A 20,820-nucleotide genomic window follows, 5' to 3' on the forward strand; every position below is an offset into this window, starting at 1 on the left:
ACAGGTGACAAAAATCAATATAAATGAGACTACATCAAACTAAAAGTTTTTGCACAACAAAGGAAGTAATGAACAGAGTGAAAAGGCAAACTACAGAACAGGAGAAGATATTCACAAGCCATATATCCAATGAGGGGTTAATCTCCAAAAAGTACAGGAAACTTCTACAACTCAATAGGAAAAAAAAAAAAAAAAAACTTAATAACCCAATTTAAACAAGCGTTAGGGAAACAGGCATTAGGGACTTGGACAGACATTTCTCCAGAGAAGACATACATATGACCAATAGTGTGTGAAAAAGATACTTCACATCATGAGTCATCAGGGAAATGCATATCAAAACCACAAAGAGATATTATACCTGTTAGAATGACTACTATCAAAAAAATAAAAGACCACAAACATGGCAAGGATGTGGAGAAATTGGAACATTTACACACTGTTAGTGAGAGTGCAAAGTGGTGCAGCCACTATGGAAAACAGTATATTGGTTCCTCAAAAATTAAAAATAGAACTATAGTATTATCCAGCAATTCTACTTCTGGCCATTAATCCAAAAGAATTTAAATCAGAATCCCAAAATGATATTAGCACTATCATATTTATTGCAGCACTATTCCTAATAGACAAGAGATGAAAATAACTTAAATGTTCATGGAAAGATGAATTGATAAAGAAATATGATATATAGATATAATGGGATACCATTCAGCCTTTAAAAAGCAGGAAACTCTGCAAAATGTGACAACATGGATGAACCTTGAGGACATCATGCAAAATGAAATAAGCCAGTTGCAGAAAGACAAACACTGCATGATTCCACTTATGGAGTATCTAAAATAGTCAAATTCATACAATGGAAAAGTAGAATGGTTGTTGCAAGGGGCTGGAGGAGGGAACAACATGGAATTACTAATCAACAGGCATAAAGTTTCCATCAAGCAAGATTAATAAGCTCTAGAAATCTGCAAACACCATTGTACCTATAGTCAATAATACAGTATTGTACGCAGAAATTTATTAACAGTACATATCATGTTAAGTGTTCTACCCATAATAAAATAAAATCTTTTAAAAAGAAATCATTCATGGCAGAAGTACAATGTGTAAGATATTGTGCTAAAGGCTTGGTAGACAAAAGATGTATTAGATATTTCAAGTTTGGCCTATTAAATGCCAAGTACTCTAGGACACTATTCTAAAATTTGTATGGCTGCTGCCAATGATTCGTGTGTGCCTAATTTAAACAAATCATCAGGATTTCCTTAGATGTAGCTAGTATCAGATGAACTTATCCAGATATTCTACACTGTTTCCCATTCTAATAATGGGACACTTCGATTAACATCCAACTTTTATTCAAAAGCAGAATTCTGATACTAGGGAAAATTTAAAAGAAAGCCAACACCATTGTACAAGTGTATTTATCACTAAGCTAATATGGCTCTGTCAGTCTAAGCATTTGTTTTCCTTCATAACTGGAAATAGTGGTTTCTAACCTGCAGTCTATGGAACCCTCATGCTCCATGTGGTTACCTGAGGAGCCACAGTAGAAATGACAATCACGAGCATATTAGCACATTCAGCCTTCTCACCTTGTGATGCTCTGTGCTACCCCAGATCTCTTCAGAGAATCCTCTTGAGCAAGAAGCCTGTCACCAGAGGCAACTCCTTCACCTTGGACTTCTCAGCCTCCATAATTATATCAAGTTGTTCTAGTACAACCATATAAATAAATAATACCTGAAGTCTCAAAGTAACATGGACAATTAACAGTGATGACAGATAAATACAGACGCATGGGGATCAAATACTAGGTGAAACACTTTTTAAAAGTGTATCAGGCTTTTAAGAAACACTCTGCAGGATCCTGTGTATCTTAATGCCGATAGAGCTCAGCTAAAGAAATTTAGGAGGTTCTAGTATTCTCCATGGCTGAAGCTGAGTGAGTCTGAAACCCTGATGCTTAAGCTCCATTCTAGATCATAGCTCCAACTCCTTCAGGAAATAAGGAAAAGAGATTATATTTCCACAATGATAGATCTTTGGTTGTACAGGTTTCCCAATGAGTGGATCATGATGACCGTATTGTAGGGACTTGCCATAGTATGGCTGCTTCCCGATCTACTCGTGTTACAAGATCAACAGTGGGGTTAAACGGCTTGGATGAATCTTTTTGTGGTAGAACTTTAAGGAATCGTAGCATTGCTCATCCTGAAGAAATCTCTTCTCATTCTCAAGTGCGATCAAGATCACCAAAGAAGAGACCAGAGCCTGTGCCAATTCAGAAAGGAAATAATAATGGGAGAACCACTGATTTAAAACAGCAGAGTACCCGAGAATCATGGGTAAGCCCTAGGAAAAGAGGACTTTCTTCTTCAGAAAAGGATAACGTAGAAAGGCAGGCTATAGAAAATTGTGAGAGAAGGCAAACAGAACCTGTTTCACCAGTTTTAAAATGAATTAAGCATTGTCTTAGATCTGAAGCACCAAACAGTTCAGAAGAAGATTCGCCTATAAAATCAGACAAAGAGTCAGTAGAACAGAGGAGTACAGTAGTGGACAATGATGCAGATTTTCAAGAGACTAAACGAGCTTGTCGATGTCTTATACTGGATAATTGTGAGAAAAGGGAAATTAAAAAGGTGAATGTCAGTGAGGAAGGGCCACTTAATTCTGCAGTAGTTGAAGAAATCACAGGCTATTTGGCTGTCAATGGTGTTGATGACAGTGATTCAGCCATTATAAACTGTGATGACTGTCAGCCTGATGGGAACACTAAACAAAATAGCATTGGTTCCTATGTGTTAGAGGAAAAATCAGTAGCTGAAAATGGGGATTCAGATACCCAAACTTCAGTGTTCCTTGATAGTAGGAAGGAGGACAGTTATATAGACCATAACGTGCCTTGCACAAATTCACAAGTGCAGGTCAAGTTGGACCACAAAATAATAACTGCCTGCCTGCCTGTGGAACATGTTAATCAGCTGACTACTGAGCCAGCTACAGGGCCCTTTTCTGAAACTCAGTCATCTTTAAGGGATTCTGAGGAGGAAGTAGATGTGGTGGGAGATAGCAGTGCCTCAAAAGAGCAGTGTAAAGAAAACAGTAGCGACCTGGACCCAAGTCTTGAGAGTATGCCAGCCTACAGAGAACCTGAACCATCTTCTGTTGTAGACTGTGTTTCAGCTCAAATGATGTCTTTATCAGAACCTCAAGAACATCGTTATACTCTGAGAACCTCACCACGAAGGGCAGCCCCTACCAGACGTAGTCCCACTAAAAACAGTTCTCCTTACAGAGAAAACGGACAATTTGAGGAGAATAATCTTAGTCCCAATGAAACACATGCAACTGTTAGTGATAATGTAAGTCAATCTCCCACAAATCCTGGTGAAATTTCTCAAAATGAAAAAGGGATATGTTGTGACTCTCAAAATTACGGAAGTGAAGGACTAAGTAAACCACCCTCTGAGGCAAGACTCAATATTGGACATTTGCCATCTGCCAAAGAGAGTGCCAGTCAGCACATTACAGAAGAGGAAGATGATGATCCTGATGTTTATTACTTTGAATCAGATCATGTGGCACTGAAACACAACAAAGATTATCAGAGACTATTACAGACGATTGCTGTACTCGAGGCTCAGCGTTCTCAAGCAGTCCAAGACCTTGAAAGTTTAGGCAGACACCAGAGAGAAGCACTAAAAAATCCCATTGGATTTGTGGAAAAACTCCAGAAGAAGGCTGACATAGGGCTTCCATATCCACAGAGAGTTGTTCAATTGCCTGAGATTGTATGGGACCAATATACCCATAGCCTTGGGAACTTTGAAAGAGAATTTAAAAATCGTAAAAGACATACTAGAAGAGTTAAGCTAGTTTTTGATAAAGTAGGTTTACCTGCTAGACCAAAAAGTCCTTTAGATCCTAAGAAGGATGGAGAGTCCCTTTCATATTCTATGTTGCCTTTGAGTGATGGTCCAGAAGGCTCAAGCAGTCGTCCTCAGATAACAAGAGGACGCCTGTGTGATGATACCAAACCTGAAACATTTAACCAATTGTGGACTGTTGAAGAACAGAAAAAGCTTGAACAGCTGCTCATCAAATACTCTCCTGAAGAAGTAGAATCTCGACGCTGGCAGAAGATAGCAGATGAACTGGGCAACAGGACAGCAAAACAGGTTGCCAGCCAAGTACAGAAGTATTTCATAAAGCTAACTAAAGCTGGTATTCCAGTACCAGGCAGAACACCAAACTTATATATATATACTCCAAAAAGTCTTCAACAAGCAGACGACAGCACCCTCTTAATAAGCATCTCTTTAAGCCTTCCACGTTCATGACTTCACATGAACCACCAGTGTATATGGATGAAGATGATGATCGATCTTGTTTTCAGAACCACATGAACACTGCTGTTGAACAGGCATCAGATGATGAAAGTATTCCTATCATGTATAGGAATTTACCTGAATATAAAGAACTATTACAGTTTAAAAAGTTAAAGAGGCAGAAACTTCAGCAAATGCAAGCTGAAAGTGGATTTGTGCAACATGTGGGCTTTAAGTGTGATAACTGTGGCATAGAACCCATCCAGGGTGTTCGGTGGCATTGCCAGGATTGTCCTCCAGAAATGTCTTTGGATTTCTGTGATTCTTGTTCAGACTGCCTACATGAAACAGATATTCACAAGGAAGATCACCAATTAGAACCTATTTATAGGTCAGAGACATTCTTAGACAGAGACTATTGTGTGTCCCAGGGCACCAGTTATAATTACCTTGACCCAAACTACTTTCCAGCAAACAGATGACATGGAAGAGAACATCATTTAGTAGTCCTCTTCAACACATAGCAATGGTATCATTGTTAATTATGTGCACAGTTTGGAAAGATTCTCTGCTTTCCCAGAAATGACACTCACAGCATGAGAGCTTCCTGAGTGTTCTCGTCAAGTACAGCTCTGCACCGTTGTGGCTCTAGATCACTGTTCAGCAGCTGAACATTCCTGGTGAGCAAAGGGTTTCCCTGGTGAATTTTTCACCACCGCGTTTTAGGTGGTGATCTTACATGGGTGAGATGGAATGAGAGCACACATTAAAGAGAGAGTAAATTCCAAAGGTTTCAAAGAACTTGGTCATAGATATGATAATGAGAAGACAAAGTATTTATATTAAAACAGTTTAGTAGCTTTCAGTTTTGTGAAAATAGTTTTCAGCACGGAAACTGACTCATTTAGACAAAATTTTAACCAATGATGGTGTTTGCTTCTAGGATATACACTTTAAAAGAACTCACTGTCCCAGTGGTGGTCATTGATGGCCTTTAGTAAATTGGAGCTGCTTAATCATATTGATATCTAATTTCTTTTAACCACAATGAATTGTCTTAATTACCAACAGTGAAGCACTACAGGAGGCAACTGTGGCATTGCTTTCTTAACCAGCTCATGGTGTGTGAATGTTATAAAATTGTCACTCAGATATATTTTTTAAATGTAATGTTATATAAGATGATCATGTGATGTGTAAAAACTATGGTGAAAAGTGCCAGTGGTAATAACTGTAAAGTCTCTAATTCACAACATTAATTCCTTTAAAATACACAGCCTTCTGCCTCTGTATTTGGAGTTGTCAGTACAACTCATCAAAGAAAACTGCCTAATATAAAAATCATATATATGGTTAAAAAAAAAAAAGAAAGAAATGACAATCACATGAGGCTTGAACCCCATGCCTGCTTCAAATTGCAGCAGCTCTTTATTTCATAAATGAAAGGAGTGCAGAGGAAATGTGAAGAGTCATGTAAATTTTTACTTAGAAGAAAGGAATTTGCTGCTGATAAGGTTTGAAAACTTCTCCCTTAAAAAAATAATACCTTTGTTTTACCTTATAAAGTTGCTCCTGAACAATTCCTGTCTTCTTGCTTAACCATCTTTTGTTACCAACTCTAGTTTGCCTCTCAGATCAAAGGTAGGAATCACTTCTTACATATTCTACTGGTACCATTTAACTACTTCCTTTCCTAAACTGATGGCTCCTACTAAGGAAAGACGCTTTTAATGTACCCCAGAGTAAGATAGATTGATTCCACAGGGCTCTTGGTCCTCTGCATTGTGTCTCCCCATCTCAAGACTGAAGCCCAGAGGGCACCTTTTCTCCCAGCCAGCTCCAAATTCACCTGCTCATTACCCCTCCCAGTCAATGTTTGGCTTCTCTATTTTATAACCCAACTTCCCGCTAAGTCTCTGTAGCCTCTTAAAGTAGAGAAACTATTTTTTTTCTCCAGAGAGTCTAAAATTACAATACACATATACAATTTTTAAAGAAAGCCACAGAAAGAAGTCTACCAACATTCTGTTCAGTCTTACACTTCCCCAAGTCAAAAAAGTCAGATTGCAGAACAAAGGGAGGTAAGCACATGGGAGAGCGTGTCTTGATTTCACTTTGAAGAACTTTGTGCTAAGTCAAATCCATGCATTAAATAAAGGGTTGCCAAGGAGTAACCTTTTATTTTTGTCCTTGACCTAAAATTTGTAAGTATTTTAAATTATAAAAATTAATTTCATTTCAACTGGGTCTAGTATTTTAGTCATTATGTGAAAGTGATATATATCCTTTGTGAATAAGGCAGAGTAAAAAGATTTTTAAATTTGGATCATACTTACACTTGGTTATTAACATGAACATAAGGAAAATCTTTATGCATCTGAAGCTTTGTCAAAGACTTTCTGCAAGTATATTAAGTAGCCACAATATGACATTGGGTAAAGACACAAATTAATTTTCAGGAATGTGGAGACACTAAGAATGAGAATGAACATGCCATGAAGAATTAAAGGCAATTAAAAACACTTATGGCTTTTTAATCTGTACAAAGCAAACTATAACATTTTATCATAATAAAGCAAGAAGTCTTCATAATATTTAAATGCTCACATAAGAATTGGAGAGAATGAAATTCCTGAGAGTGACTATGTGTGGCTTTGCCATTTCAAAATACTTTTTTCTGATCAATGATTTGAGCTAGAGAATAATCCTTTACCCCCAAAAAAAATCTCTATCCTCAATTGCAATACCCAGAGACATTTAGTGATATGCCCAAGATCACACAGAAAGGTAAAGAAAGAGAATGACAAGCTGCTCTTCTGACTTCCGCTACATTACACACAGTATCCTGCAAGGCAGTGGACATAGCAGTGTGCTTGTACCTACACACTAATATAAACACATGCTAATGCATGCATACACTGGCTCTCCTGATACCTTACTGCTAACATAACCAAGAAAAATGAAAATCTTATTATTTTAAATACCATCTGGATACTACATGTCATCATCTACAAGTGAGAGCTAAGCATTGGATATGCCTAGACATAAAGATGGCAACAATAGAAACCAGGGACTACTAGAGATCAGAGTGAGGGAAAAGGGCAAGAGTTGAAAAACTGACTAGTTAGTACTATGCCCAGTACCTGGGTGATGGGATTATTTGTGCCCCAAACCTCAACATAATGCAATGTACCCATGTAACAAACCTCCACATGTATCCCTGAATCTAAAATAAAAGTTGAAATGATTTTTTAAACAAAGAAAAATTATAGGAAAGGACAAAGAAAAATGGCATTTGGAGAAGCTTTATTACACAAAACTATAAGCTCACATAGCTAAACTTTATTTTATTGCATATACATTGATCACAGTCTGCCAGGTATTGCTAAATTTTTATACATCTCAATTTCACTAAGCCACAAACTCTTTGAGAGAAAGGATGATACTTTATAATAAAACACACTTTTTTTACTCAGAGTATTTAAACAAAATGCCTGGTATATAGTATATATACAATACATGGGGTGAATTCAGGCATAACTATACCACAAATTTTAAGAATAAAACAAATTTGTTTTTTTTACAAAATAGTCAACTGAAGCAAAGCCACTGTGTAAATCAACCAAGATTAGCAAGATTAGTGGCAGAGTCAGATATAAACTCTAAAATCTAGACAACAATGAATTTTTGAGACTTAAAATCCATTTTATAGGCTATTTTAGCCATCACCTTTGTTTTAGATAGCTTTTGTTGGCCAGACATGGTGGCTCACACCTATAATCCCAGCACTTTGAGAGGCCAGGCAGGCAGATCACTTGAGGCCAGTAGTTCAAGACCAGCCTGACCAACATAGTGAAACCCCGTCTCTAACAAAAAATACACAATAGCTAGGCATGGTGCCATGAGATTGTAGTCACAGTTACTCATGAGACTGAAGTAGGAGAATTGCTTGAACCCAGGAGGCAGATGTTGCAGCAAGCTAAGATCATGCCACTGCACTCCAGCCTGGGCAACAGAGCAAGACCTTGTCTCAAAAAAACATTTTAAAGACAGCTTTTGTTGTCATTACCATGTCAAAGTCCTAAATCAGTGTACATCATATATACACAGACATACATACATACACACACACAATACTTATATTGAGCCACTGCTAGCTTCTTAATAAAAATGTTATCATCTGTGAACGAGTGGAAGGATGCCATCAGCAAGTCGCCCAGTGACACCAGAAAGATGCTGAGTTGTGTGGTTCAGGCCTCAGGCATTGACACCAAATGAGATTATCCATTGCTCATCCAGCTTCTCCAAGTCCCCCGACTGATATCAAAAGGAGACAAGTCACATGACAGACCACTGACACCAACATCATACCAGAAAGAACCATAATAACTTGCTGCCATTGAGTACATCGAGGTCTCACTTTTCCAGTAAGTCCCATCAGCTTCAGTCACAGCCACTATAGAGGAGAAACACTCCCTTACACTAAAATTATCATTGCAATTCCACTTCTTTCATTTTCCTAGAATGAGATGGGTAAGCATCTGTACTCAGATTGTCTAGCCAGGCCAAAGAGTGAATGAATCGATAGCATTATATCCAGCAATAAAGGAACTGTATCCCTAGACTTTAAGGATATAAAATCCTCTTTATATTATATTTCACAATTACATACAAACCCTATTGTTAACAGCTTTTCGATAGTTTGAAATTGCATTTAAAGATGATAAACGTAGCTTGACTTTATTTCTGAGCACACAGACATAACAGCTATCTCTATTTTTTAAATTATCTATTGGAAGTTTCTAAATAGTTCTTTGAGATTATTTTCAATACTATATCGGATTGCGATTGTTTTCTATTTTTATTTTATACTGTCCTTCCATTTTTAAACTATTACTGAAGAATCATTATAGTCAAAGTGCCTTTCATGAAACCATACTCAGTATTTCTCACAAGCTCTCTTGACAAAAAGTTTGGCTGTCTCTGTTTAAGTAATAAACTAGCAAAGAGGTAAAGGAACTAAAAATAGTAGTAAATTAATCCTTCTCAAAAGCAAATTTGAACAAATGTCACTTCACTGCATACATTACCACCTTATCAAAATATGTCAAAGACAGGTTTAAAGACCATCCAAGATCTTTTCTGAGTTCAGTTCAAGCCATTTGAACCATAGTTTATAATTCCACAGCCTTTGTACTGTATGGCAATCATGTGCACTTTGTCTTATGGACCTCACATAAGAAGATGTTTCGGAAGAACTACATTCTTCAGATATATCATACCAAGCTCAGCACATTGAAATAGATTGAATACAAGGGAGAATGAAACTAATTTAAAATTTGGGGAGAGAACTGCACGTAAGTAATACAGTTTAAGAGCTCTAATGAACATTTACAGACTTGCCCTCAATGCTAGGTTTGTCTCTATTACTTAAAATTTAATTTATTAACAGATATATCCTACACTAGTCCACAAAGACTTTTTTTCTCCAAAAGGAAACTTTGAAATATATGAAGGGACAGTGTGACTATTCACTAGTATGACAAATGGCAGAGTGACATTCCAACCAAGCCTAGCTATGATTAATGTATGTGCAAACATCCATTCAACAGAAAAATCTCTACAGTACCAAATAGAAATTCTGACCAAAGCATGAGCTGTTGTCATGACAAGTCTTCATTATTTTTACAACCCAGGACACTGTTACCCAGTTGGAATCTCTGTGGTTCGGCCACATGCCTACTGATGGTAAAATAAGGACAGATAATCCCTGAACAAAATATTTACACTATAATGAGCACCTTCTCTAAAAATGACTTCTCTGAGCTCTGACAGCTTTATCTATATTATATAACCATCCAAATTACAGTTAGTTGGACTAAGAATGGATGCTTAATCCAATTAGCATAAACATATTTCTTCAACTACAAATGTGGAATTTGAATCAAGTAGCCAGTCAGCAACATCTAAACGTGGGAACTGTGGAGCACCTCAGAAAATGAGTCAGTGGGAGGTTGGAGGGGCAGGAAAGCAGAGAAGGGAAGTAGTGGCTTTGCAGTTTTTCCAGCTCCTTTTCTGAGGCCCTAATGCATTCCTGATCTTGAGATATGTTCCTGTCTCCTTATAATAAATTCCTCTGTGTTGCTTACTTCTTGAGTTGACTTGTTATCTAAAACCCAGAACCCTAAGTAATGATACAGCTATACAATAAATTACTCCTGTGTTTTACTTACACATTCATAGGTCTACAGCTTATCTCTTCATCCAAAGTGTAAGTTCCTGGAGAGCAAAGACTATTCTTTATACTTCTTTGCACTCATATACTATGTACACAATACCTTGAATAGAGTAAGCAGACTTCAAATATTTGCTCATTCATTGTGGCTCTATGTTGATATCTTTTTTTCCTTTTTATTCAGAATTATTACTGTTAATTGCATTATCATGAAAGTTTATAATTATGATCCATGGCATGACCTGCACACAAGTACACATGTTATTTTGGTGGTATTTTCTCAGTATTTGCAAACACGAGAAATTAACCTCCAGGCTGTTTTCCAATTTTTGGATGACAGATTGTGTTATGCACTGTTCCCTGCATTACTTCTGCAACTTGTCTATGTTAAAAATGCAAACTGAGAAAACTGAAGAACAGTCCAGTAGACACAATTAAACAAGTTTCCCCAGGGAGGCAGTCAGAGCCACTCACCCTGAAAAAAAAAACAGTTTATGTAACCAAGTCAGAAAAAGTTCAACTAAGATACATGGTTTTCTGAGGAGCAGATGGTGGGAAAGAAAAGGGCTAGCTTTAGTAATCTTCCACCTTTCTTTCTTAAAAGGTCTTTCTAACCTGTGCCCATCATCCCTCCTTTCAGAATTGCCTCTCTCAGCCATTTGGGATAGACCCCTGACAAGTCCTATGTGTATTATTTAACCCCAAAGTGATCAGGAGCAGATCCCTTTGCTTCTTCAGTTGAGGTCCTCATATTCATACCTTCCCATTTCGGTAACAGCAAAAGTCAATGTTTTCATGGTTTCACTTGTGGATCACAGCAGCAGTGTCCCAGCAGTGCTCTTTAAATGCATCCCATTTCTTCCCAATTCATTCTCCGTAATAATACCAGTTCTAAAGCCATCTGTTTCTACATCACTCATTTACTCAAGAATCAGCATGTCTTTCAAAGGACAAAACTTATCCTTTCACCCATTTGTCCAACTTTAACACTACTGCTCATTTATCTATTCAGTAATGTGTTATCAAAGACCTGATGGGGTGGGGCATTGTGTTAAGCACTAGGAACACCATGAGAAACACAGACAAGCAAACAGTGTGTAATGCTGTGATGATATGCGGTATAATAAAGATAATCATATGGTGCAAAGATGGCACACAAAAGGCACACGAAACCCTGTCTGAACAACAATAAAATGTTTCCTGGACAAAATGACATCAAAATATGAAATCCAAAAGGCAAGTAGTTATTAGGAACATGGTGATGAGCAAGAAGAAATATGTCCATATGTGCATGTGCCAAGATGCAAGTGGCAGCAGAGGAGATGAAGAACAGTAGATGAAGATGGATAGAATCAAGAAAACTTGGTAACAGATCGAATATAGGAGATGAAGGAATGTGAGAGGTGAAGGGAGAGGGAGGAACCAAAAATGACTACCAGATATCTAGCATGAGAAGTCACATGGACAGGGTGCCTTATAATGAAATGGAGGAAAGTGTTTGATAAGAAGACCATAAAGTCTAAAGAAAAATTGTGTTTAATATGGCTTCTCTGATATGGGTAAGAACATTTTCAAAGTTGAGTTCTTGTGGACAGATCAATATATTTACAGAAGGTATATGCACCAAATAGTTAACAGTTGCTAGTTTAGTATGGTTGCCCTTTTACTTATCTATATTTTCTAAATGTTTGGTGTGAACCCATAATACTTTATAACAAGAAAAACATAGTGATATTATAAAGTATTATAAAGAATCTTAAAACATATGTATAAACCATGATAAATGAAATAGGAGCATGATACAAGATTGCAGCAAAATATTACAATTTTTACAAGTTTCTGGGACAAATATGATCCCTACTACTTCTTTAAAAAATAAAAGAATTACATATTTGTAAAAATACAAATGAGGTAGCACCATCTGGTATTCAGAATGTACTCATCTGGTGAAGTGTGGCAAAGCAATATTTCAAAGCTCACAACCTCTACTCACATGTTCCCCACTGTGTTAACTCTCCAAACTGGAGAAAGCAGTAGGCAAGACTGAGGCTCATGGCCCAACATAACTCATCAGTAGCGCTGAAAAATTAAAGCAAAATTATTTCTCATAAAGATTATAAACTTAATTATTTGAATTTGAGCCTTACTTCTACCCTAGGTCTTCTGACTCATATCAGTCAAGTCATTTTAACATTAGAGATAGGCAGGAGGGTTTTTAATTTATTCATTCTTTTTTACTTTCACCTCAAAGAGCGTGAGACGACTATAGACCTGTAGCTCCCCTTTAAAACTGAGGAAAATGCCTTACACTTACCTTATAATATTCAGCATTTGAAAAGCTAAGTAATGTTATTAAAAATTCATTATCAGATAATAGGGATGGGGAAGAAATAACAACCATGAGCTGATGAACCAGTTTGGCATCCATGGCAAAAACTGCTCACCTGCTCACCAAACAGTCTTCATATTCTTCCAGGCTGTACAACTATTCTGGATGTAGATATACAGCAATTTGGATGAGAATAGTGGTATTGGAGATGGAGAAAATTGATGGACTTATTAGACAAAATCATTAAGGCTCTGTGGCCAAGAGAGAGTTTCAAAAATGACTACCAGATGTTTAGCATAAGCTGCATGGACAGGGTGTCATAAGGACATAGAGAAAAGTACTAGACTGATAAGGGGATCACAACATCTAAAGAAAAATTTTGGTCAGTATGACATCTTGTTATGGGTAAAAACAATGGAATGTGAATAGAAATTGTGTTTGCCATTTACTTCCCTGCTTCATAAAAATCTCCAATGTGGCACCCTTCATTCTCTTTCTCCACTCACTGGCTAAACTAAATGTAGCTGACATATCAGAGTTATAAAATGAAAAGAGACTATGAAGGACTACATGGAAGGTGGACTACTTTCCTATTACTGCTATAACAAATGATCACAAACCCAATGGTTTCAAACAAGGTAATTTATTATCTTATAGTTCTGGGGATCGGAAGTCCTAAAATCATATCGATAAGGCTGTTTCTTCTGGAGGCTTAAAAGGACAATCTGTTTCCTTGACTTTTCTAGCTTCTAGAAGCCACCTGCATTCCTTGGCTCATGGCCCCATCCTCCATCTTCAAAACCAGCAGTGCTGCACCTTTCAGTCTTTCTCTCTGTCCCTCTTCTCCCATCTTGGCCTGCCTCTGTGTCTCTCTTGTCTCCATCTTTCTCTTTTCAGAGCCCTTATAATTAGATTGGGCCCACTCAGATAATTCAAAATAATCTTCCCATCTTGATATCCTTAACTTAATAACATCTACAAAGTCTCTTTTGCAATGTAAGGTAACCTATTCACAGGTTCTAGTAATTAGGATGTGGATGTCTTTGTGGGGAAGGTCATTATTCTGCCTACCACAGAAGGTATTTTGGATTTCACATGAATGAGAAAATCTTCTGATTGTGTTCATTCATTAACTTCATAATACTTGATTGTGTTCATTCATTAACTTCATGGTACTTGTCTTTTACTAGCTGATATGACTAAGCAAGAGTATCTAAAATACAGTAAACAGTAAAACAGTAAACATCTGTCCCCAGCTGAATTGTAGTTTAGACAGTAACCACCTCTTACTCCATTTTTCTACTAACAAATTGCCCTCCACATAATAACATGTAATGATACTCCCACAGTGTTTACTAATGATAAGGGCATCATATTATGATAGCTAGAAATAGCCTAGGGGTCATTTAAAATCTTATTTAGCAAACAGCTTCAACCTTTTCCAATATTAAAACTTTAATTAGAACTTTTAATACCTAAGTAAAAATGTTCTCATTTATTAATACATCTTACCTTTTTTTGCCTAAATGATTTAAGGTAAAGGTGATGCCAAGAAATAAAGTGCTACAAAAAGAAGCAAAGACGTAAGAAGATACTGGTGAGACCAATAACTCATGGATAAACTTTAAGTAATCATATATTTAAAGTTCATTTTTCTCAATTTCATGAAATGCGGATCTGTGGAATTATCACCCAAAGGTCAAGTTGACCTCAATGTCCATGGATTTTACTTTCTATAAACTTTCTATTGCAATCATGATTGGGTTATCTCCAAATGTTGTTTTTATCAGAAGAAAACTACAAGATGAGGATGATTAATGTTCCCCGTAGATATTCATCACCAACAGTCTCCTTATTACTCTAATGACTGTTCAGTAGACAAAAATTTTAATGCACTTTCATGTTTTCCAATTTAGAAAAAGAATCAGACTTTAATGTGAATGCATTTTTAACATTTTTCCATGCTTCAGGGAAACTGCTTTTAGGAGGAAAATGTAATGAATGTTTTTAATCATGCTAAAGTGGTTTGCTCAGAATCTGTGGTTTAATTCTACTTTTCAATGACAACAAGATTAAAAAGACTAAATGCAAGTACCAGCTGGGACTCCTCCCTTCTCAAGATGGCTACCTATTGTTTAAATGTATTTGAAAGATAACATTCATTTAGGGAGATAGGAACAAAAATAAGCTTGCCAGGTTAATTTTCACAATTTTTTTCCCATACAGATATATACAAATAGTTGCCATTCTTCTGAGAACTCCTGACCCCATCCCTCCAAGATGGCTCTGGTCCTCAAAATATACTTTACCAAACCCACAGATACATCTCCTTCCCCTTTCTCTGGTTTCTTCTCATGTGCCCTTTAGGTTTTCAACATTCTTAATGTCATCAACGAAAATGTCACTACTGAAGAGATTTAAGTACTATTTGTCTACGCAGGCCTTTAACTTCAAAGTAAACAACATGCTTTTCATAAGTCTGTCCTCAGATTTAAACTGAACAGAAATCAAAAAATTATTTTTGCCCCATTTTTCTTTTCCTTGATTTCACTCATAGTGTCAGAGGTTCCATTTAAATGTCTCCCTAAGGATGCTCAAACTGCCTCACCAACTCCACATCACTTCACTACCTACTAAAGTGTGGTAGCTAAACCTCAGTCATATTCTAATAATGTCTTTCTCTTTGCCAGTCTAGAAGATAGCAGATAACAAGGGCAGGCAGATTTAAAGAATGAAAGAAGGCAGGTGATAAAGGCTTCTGCATACAACAAAGAATTGATCTGCAAATATTGACTGGTTCTTGAGAAAGAAAGAGTTGATGCAGAAAATAAATCATCTGAGGGAAGGGTTTTCTCTCTCTAACCAAGATATTGTATAATGTCTCAACTGATAGACAATTAAAAACTACTCTTCAGATCACCTATTTTGTCAATGTACCTGTTAACTTCCCCCTCTCAAGAACTACTCCCAAGGATGTAGGACAATAGACTTTATTCTAAGGACTTCAGAATTCTTTACTAAAAGGTATGATTAAGGACTAAAACTATTACTATCCAAACTAATTAGAGGGAGTTATGGCCTAATTTAGTTCTATGATGTGAAGCTATTCTGAGCTGATTTTATTGGAAACACAAATTCTATTATATTCTAAATTCAATTGCACAATTCCACAGCAAAGAATTGGATAATCTGTATAGCTCTTCAATTTTCTTGTGAAGATTCAAAGTTTTCCTTATTTTGAGTTATGAAATGTGAATTATTTCAGTGAATCAACCTCTAATTTCAAGGAGATTTGAGGAATAACTCTTCAATTAATCTTTATCATGCTTGCTTAAACTTTGCCAGTCATCTCTCTCCTGAAAGTAAATTAAAGTGAGAGGAGAAAGAATCTGACTGACCTGCCATAACACAGCTGGCTACTTGACAGATAAGTCTTTATAAGACCCATCATCCTGAAGAATGATATAATTTTGGTTTCAAGAACTATGCGTGCTCAGAGAAAGTTATAAGGCAGTGCAATAAGAAGCTGGAGTAATAATTTGTGTGTGCGTGAACAGACTGCCTAGGTAAATATTTACATCTGATAAGTAATGAATACTCATTATTATTCATGTTTAGCACTTTCCGGCCTTAAAAATATTTCTTTACCCAAGCAGATATTCAGCTTCTCTGTAATTTTTAACTATTACCAACACAGAGCATATTTTTACTACCATTATATATTTTTCCATTATTATTATGTTTTCAGCTACAATTCACAAAACAAGCACCTAAAAACTAAGACTTCAGTTCCAGTAAATGTCAGTTAAAAAGTAAAAAAAAAAAAAAAAGATTCGAAGTTTTGCTTATTTTGAGTTACAAAATGTGAATTATTTCAGTGAACTTACCTCTAATTTTAAGGAGATTTGAGGAATGACTTTTTAATTAGTCTTTATCATGCTTACTTTTTCTTTTCTTTTAGCCACCAGAAAACATTGGGAACAGAAAAAGACACAAAGTAAATAGACTGGTAAACATTTCTGTTCTATGACTCATAGAAGTAGCTGTCATCATGTATTCCCAGATACAGTGCAAATTACTTTACATGTCTTATCTGATTTAATTATTTTAAAAACTCTCTAAAGATATTCTATGTTATCTCTTGTGATCAATGAGGAAACTGGGGCTTAGAAAGGAAAGGTAACTTGTCCAAGCCTCACAGCTGGAGACCGACCTATACTTTCAAGTCCTAATCTGTCAAGACAAAATGCTTAATTTCTATTACATGTTGCCTGTATATGCAAATTGGCATGTGACACTTGCTAATGTGCTATGGCAGAAATACTAAGATGTCTAACTAATATTTGTGCCTTCCTTCCATAGCATAATATTAATGTAGATAAATGTCCACCCATCGTCCACTCCCGCTTCTGTATAGGTGTGGCGATGACACAGATAGACTGCTACCAAGAAAATGTGCACAAAACTAATTTGCCACTTTCAGGCCTGTCCCATAAAAACTTCTCAAAATCTCTTCCACGATCACCAGCCATCCCATTTGATGTCAACTGGGGTTGCCAGATAAAATGCAGAGCACATACTTAAATTTGAATATCAAAAAAATAACAAATTATGTTAGTGTAAATACATTCCATGCAATATTTGAGAAATATACTTACCAGGAATACTGACATTCAAGTTGCCAGATTAGCATATAGAAGGCATCAAAAATGTAAATGTCCCAAATATTTCATGGGATATATTTGTACTAAAAAATTATTTGTTGTTTATGTGAAAGTCAAATTTAGTTGTGTGTCTAGTGTTTGTATTTGCTAAATCTGGCCGTTCGAATAGCAACACCTTTAGTTACACTGGCAGCAGCCACATGCTAAAGGCAGTAGAACCATCATCAACACATATCTGATGACTGCAATCAAGGGAACCCCGCCTTTGAGCTTTGCATGAAGGAGAAATAAAATGCTACTGTGTTAAGCCTCTTTGTGTCTGCTTATGAACACAACACAAACAATACAAGTGTGACTGATATTAATAAAAGTGCCAAGAGTTTATCATTCAAGTCTTAAAGGGAAGCAGCATGCAGAGCATAAATCATTTAGGTTTAAAGTAACACCAGCATGTCCTGCGTTCCAATTTCTGCTGCATCACTTCCTAGCTTTGTGGCTCTAACTTCTCTAGCTTTGGTTTCTTTACCTATAAAATAATGAATTTGATGCTTTCTTGAAAAGATATCTTTAAAAAATAAATAACAAATACAAAAGAAACCTAGGATATTTAGCATATAAATGAATAATATACTAATACTATTACTGCTTTTGATCATTAAAAAGAATAGGCTAATTTCCCATTTTTAATGTTTATTGAACTGCAAAGTGATGGATTTATGCCTTTTTTAGTAAGAGTACATTTTATTGTTTATAATTAAGTCCATATGGCTCACTTTTATAATTAGCTATTTTTTATCTTACTGTCTTTGAACTCAGTAATTGACTTTGCCAGCAGACTTTTAAGCTGAGATTAGTCTTTTCCTTGAGTTTTCCAACTGGACAAGCACTACTGTTTTGACTCATGATCCTCAATACAAGCGCAGTAGGCACTGTGGATGATCTGAAAGCTGCTTTTCCTCCCCATTGCTGAGCACATCTCAAATTGATCATCTCAACTGGTAGAACTCAAAAGTGACTTTCATTCGAAATTAGATAACCACCAAATCACCCTATTACAGTTAAAACCCAGAATGCTCAACACCGTAAATCCCAAGACTGAGGCACAGTACGCAAATATGCATGTTCCCCATGTGTTTAGAACCTAACTGCTCCCAAGTACAAAATGTTGGCCCTTTCTGGCTTAGATAACTTGCTTTTTTTTTTATTGCATTTTAGGTTTTGGGGTACATGTGAAGAACATGCAAGATTGTTGCATAGGTACACACATGACAGTGTGGTTTGCTGCCTTCCTTCCCCTCACCTGTATCTGTCATTTCTCCCCATGCTATCTCTTCCCACCTCCCCACCCCCCGTCTCTCCCCCAATTCCCCCCAACGGACCCCAGTGTGTAGTGCTACCCTCCCTGTGTCCATGTGTTCTCATTGTTCAACACCCGCCTATGAGTGAGAACATGTGGTGTTTGATTTTCTGCTCTTGTGTCAGTTTGCTAAGAATGATGGTTTCCAGGTTCATCCATGTCCCTACAAAGGACACAAACTCATCGTTTTTGATGGCTGTGTAATATTCCATGGTGTATATGTACCGCATTTTCCCTATCCAGTCTATCATCAATGGGCATTTGGGTTGGTTCCAGGTCTTTGCTATTGTAAACAGTGCTGCAATGAACATTCGTGTGTATGCGTCCTTAGAGTAGAATGATTTATAATCCTTTGGATATATACCCAGTAATGGGATTGCTAGGTCAAATGGGATTTCTATTTTTAGGTCATTGAGGAATCGCCACACTGTCTTCCACAATGGTTGAACTAATTTACACTCCCACCAACAGTGTAAAAGTGTTCCTATTTCTCCACATCCTCTCCAGCATCTGTTGTCTCCAGATTTTTTAATGATCACCATTCTAACTGGTGAGAGATAGTATCTCAATGTGGTTTTGATTTGCATTTCTCTACAACTTGCTTTATAGTAAGAAAATTGAAGCCTAACTTGAAATACTTTTTTAATGGTATTTGTTAAAATATTTTAATCAAACTGTTTAAAACTTGAGGTGTTCAAAATTAAGCTATGTTTTCAGATGTCAATCTGTTCTCATAAATCTCTTCTCAAAGAAAAAAACTAAAATGAAAGTGAATTTCTAATCTCTTACTGATTTGGAATAAATCACTTTGTATCACTTTCTAACCTTGGTTACAAACCAAAAAAATAGACCATTTAAGAAAAGGACTCTTAACCTCAGATACGTAAACTTCCTTAAGTTGTAGGCAAAACTCTGCATTTGTGCATAAATGCTTTTATCAGATTCCAAAAGGGATTCAGAGGCCTCAACAGGTGTTCCACAGAGTTTCTGTCGTTAAAAGCAAAAATGGCAAGGTTTTTTTGGAAAAAAATCAATCAATAACCAACATTTTCCCTTTTAAAATAACATTTTGAGAGCCCCCAATTATGAATCAAGTAATTTTAACTACTAGTAGTACCGATCCTAAGAGCATACCATCATCTAGGCTGCCACATGGCTGAGCACGCCTAGCTGCCAAAGGGCAGGTGGTCACAAAACAGTTATAGAGTACTTTTGGGTACTACTGGGTTAAACGCAGGAAGTTTAAAGAGCATTACATTCATACCCAATTTAAAGAAGCACAGAAAGTGACAGCAATTCTTAAACTTCCCTCAAGGTGTTCTTTTCCGGAATTCTAAATTGTATTCATCTGATAAAAATTATTATATCGCACGTCAAGACTTTAAAGATAAGTCAATACTTTAAAGATAAAGTTAAGATGAAATTGAGTGGCAATTATGTTACATTTGTCTTTTAATTCATTGAAAATAATACTTAACCACACCTGTAAGATGTTACAGAATAGTGTGCAAAAAATAGCAAGAAGAAAAATTTTTGTATCTCATCACAAGGAAACAAAACAAAAAAAGATACAAAATAAAGCAACTCCTTTTTATTTAAAGTGCAAAATGCAAGAAATGCAAACATCAATTTAAAAAAAAAAAAAACAGTTCTTCTCCTTTTGATGTCACCAAACAATTAAAATGTAATCTCCTTCCTTCCTGCCATCTAAAGGCCATGTGAGGAGGATTCTGAGAAAGGCATCAAGGCAGGGGAGGTGATGGTGGAGTAACAGTGATGTTAGAGTTTGAAGGAGTTCCCACTGATCAAGTTTATGACAATTTGAACATCAAACTAAATGATAATAAGGGGAAGTGGCTAAGACGGTCAACTAGAAGCAGCTTAGGTGCATGGCTCTCAAG

General features: G+C 36.4%; 1 pseudogene; it reads left to right on the forward strand.

The window, feature by feature from the left end:
* Positions 1-1,600: 1,600 nt before the first annotated feature.
* Positions 1,601-5,549, forward strand: LOC101040848 (ZZ-type zinc finger-containing protein 3 pseudogene; annotated as a pseudogene).
* Positions 5,550-20,820: the final 15,271 nt, after the last annotated feature.

The sequence above is a fragment of the Saimiri boliviensis genome, chromosome 2 (genome assembly GCF_048565385.1).
Source record: "Saimiri boliviensis isolate mSaiBol1 chromosome 2, mSaiBol1.pri, whole genome shotgun sequence".
Taxonomy (NCBI): Eukaryota; Metazoa; Chordata; class Mammalia; order Primates; family Cebidae; genus Saimiri; species Saimiri boliviensis.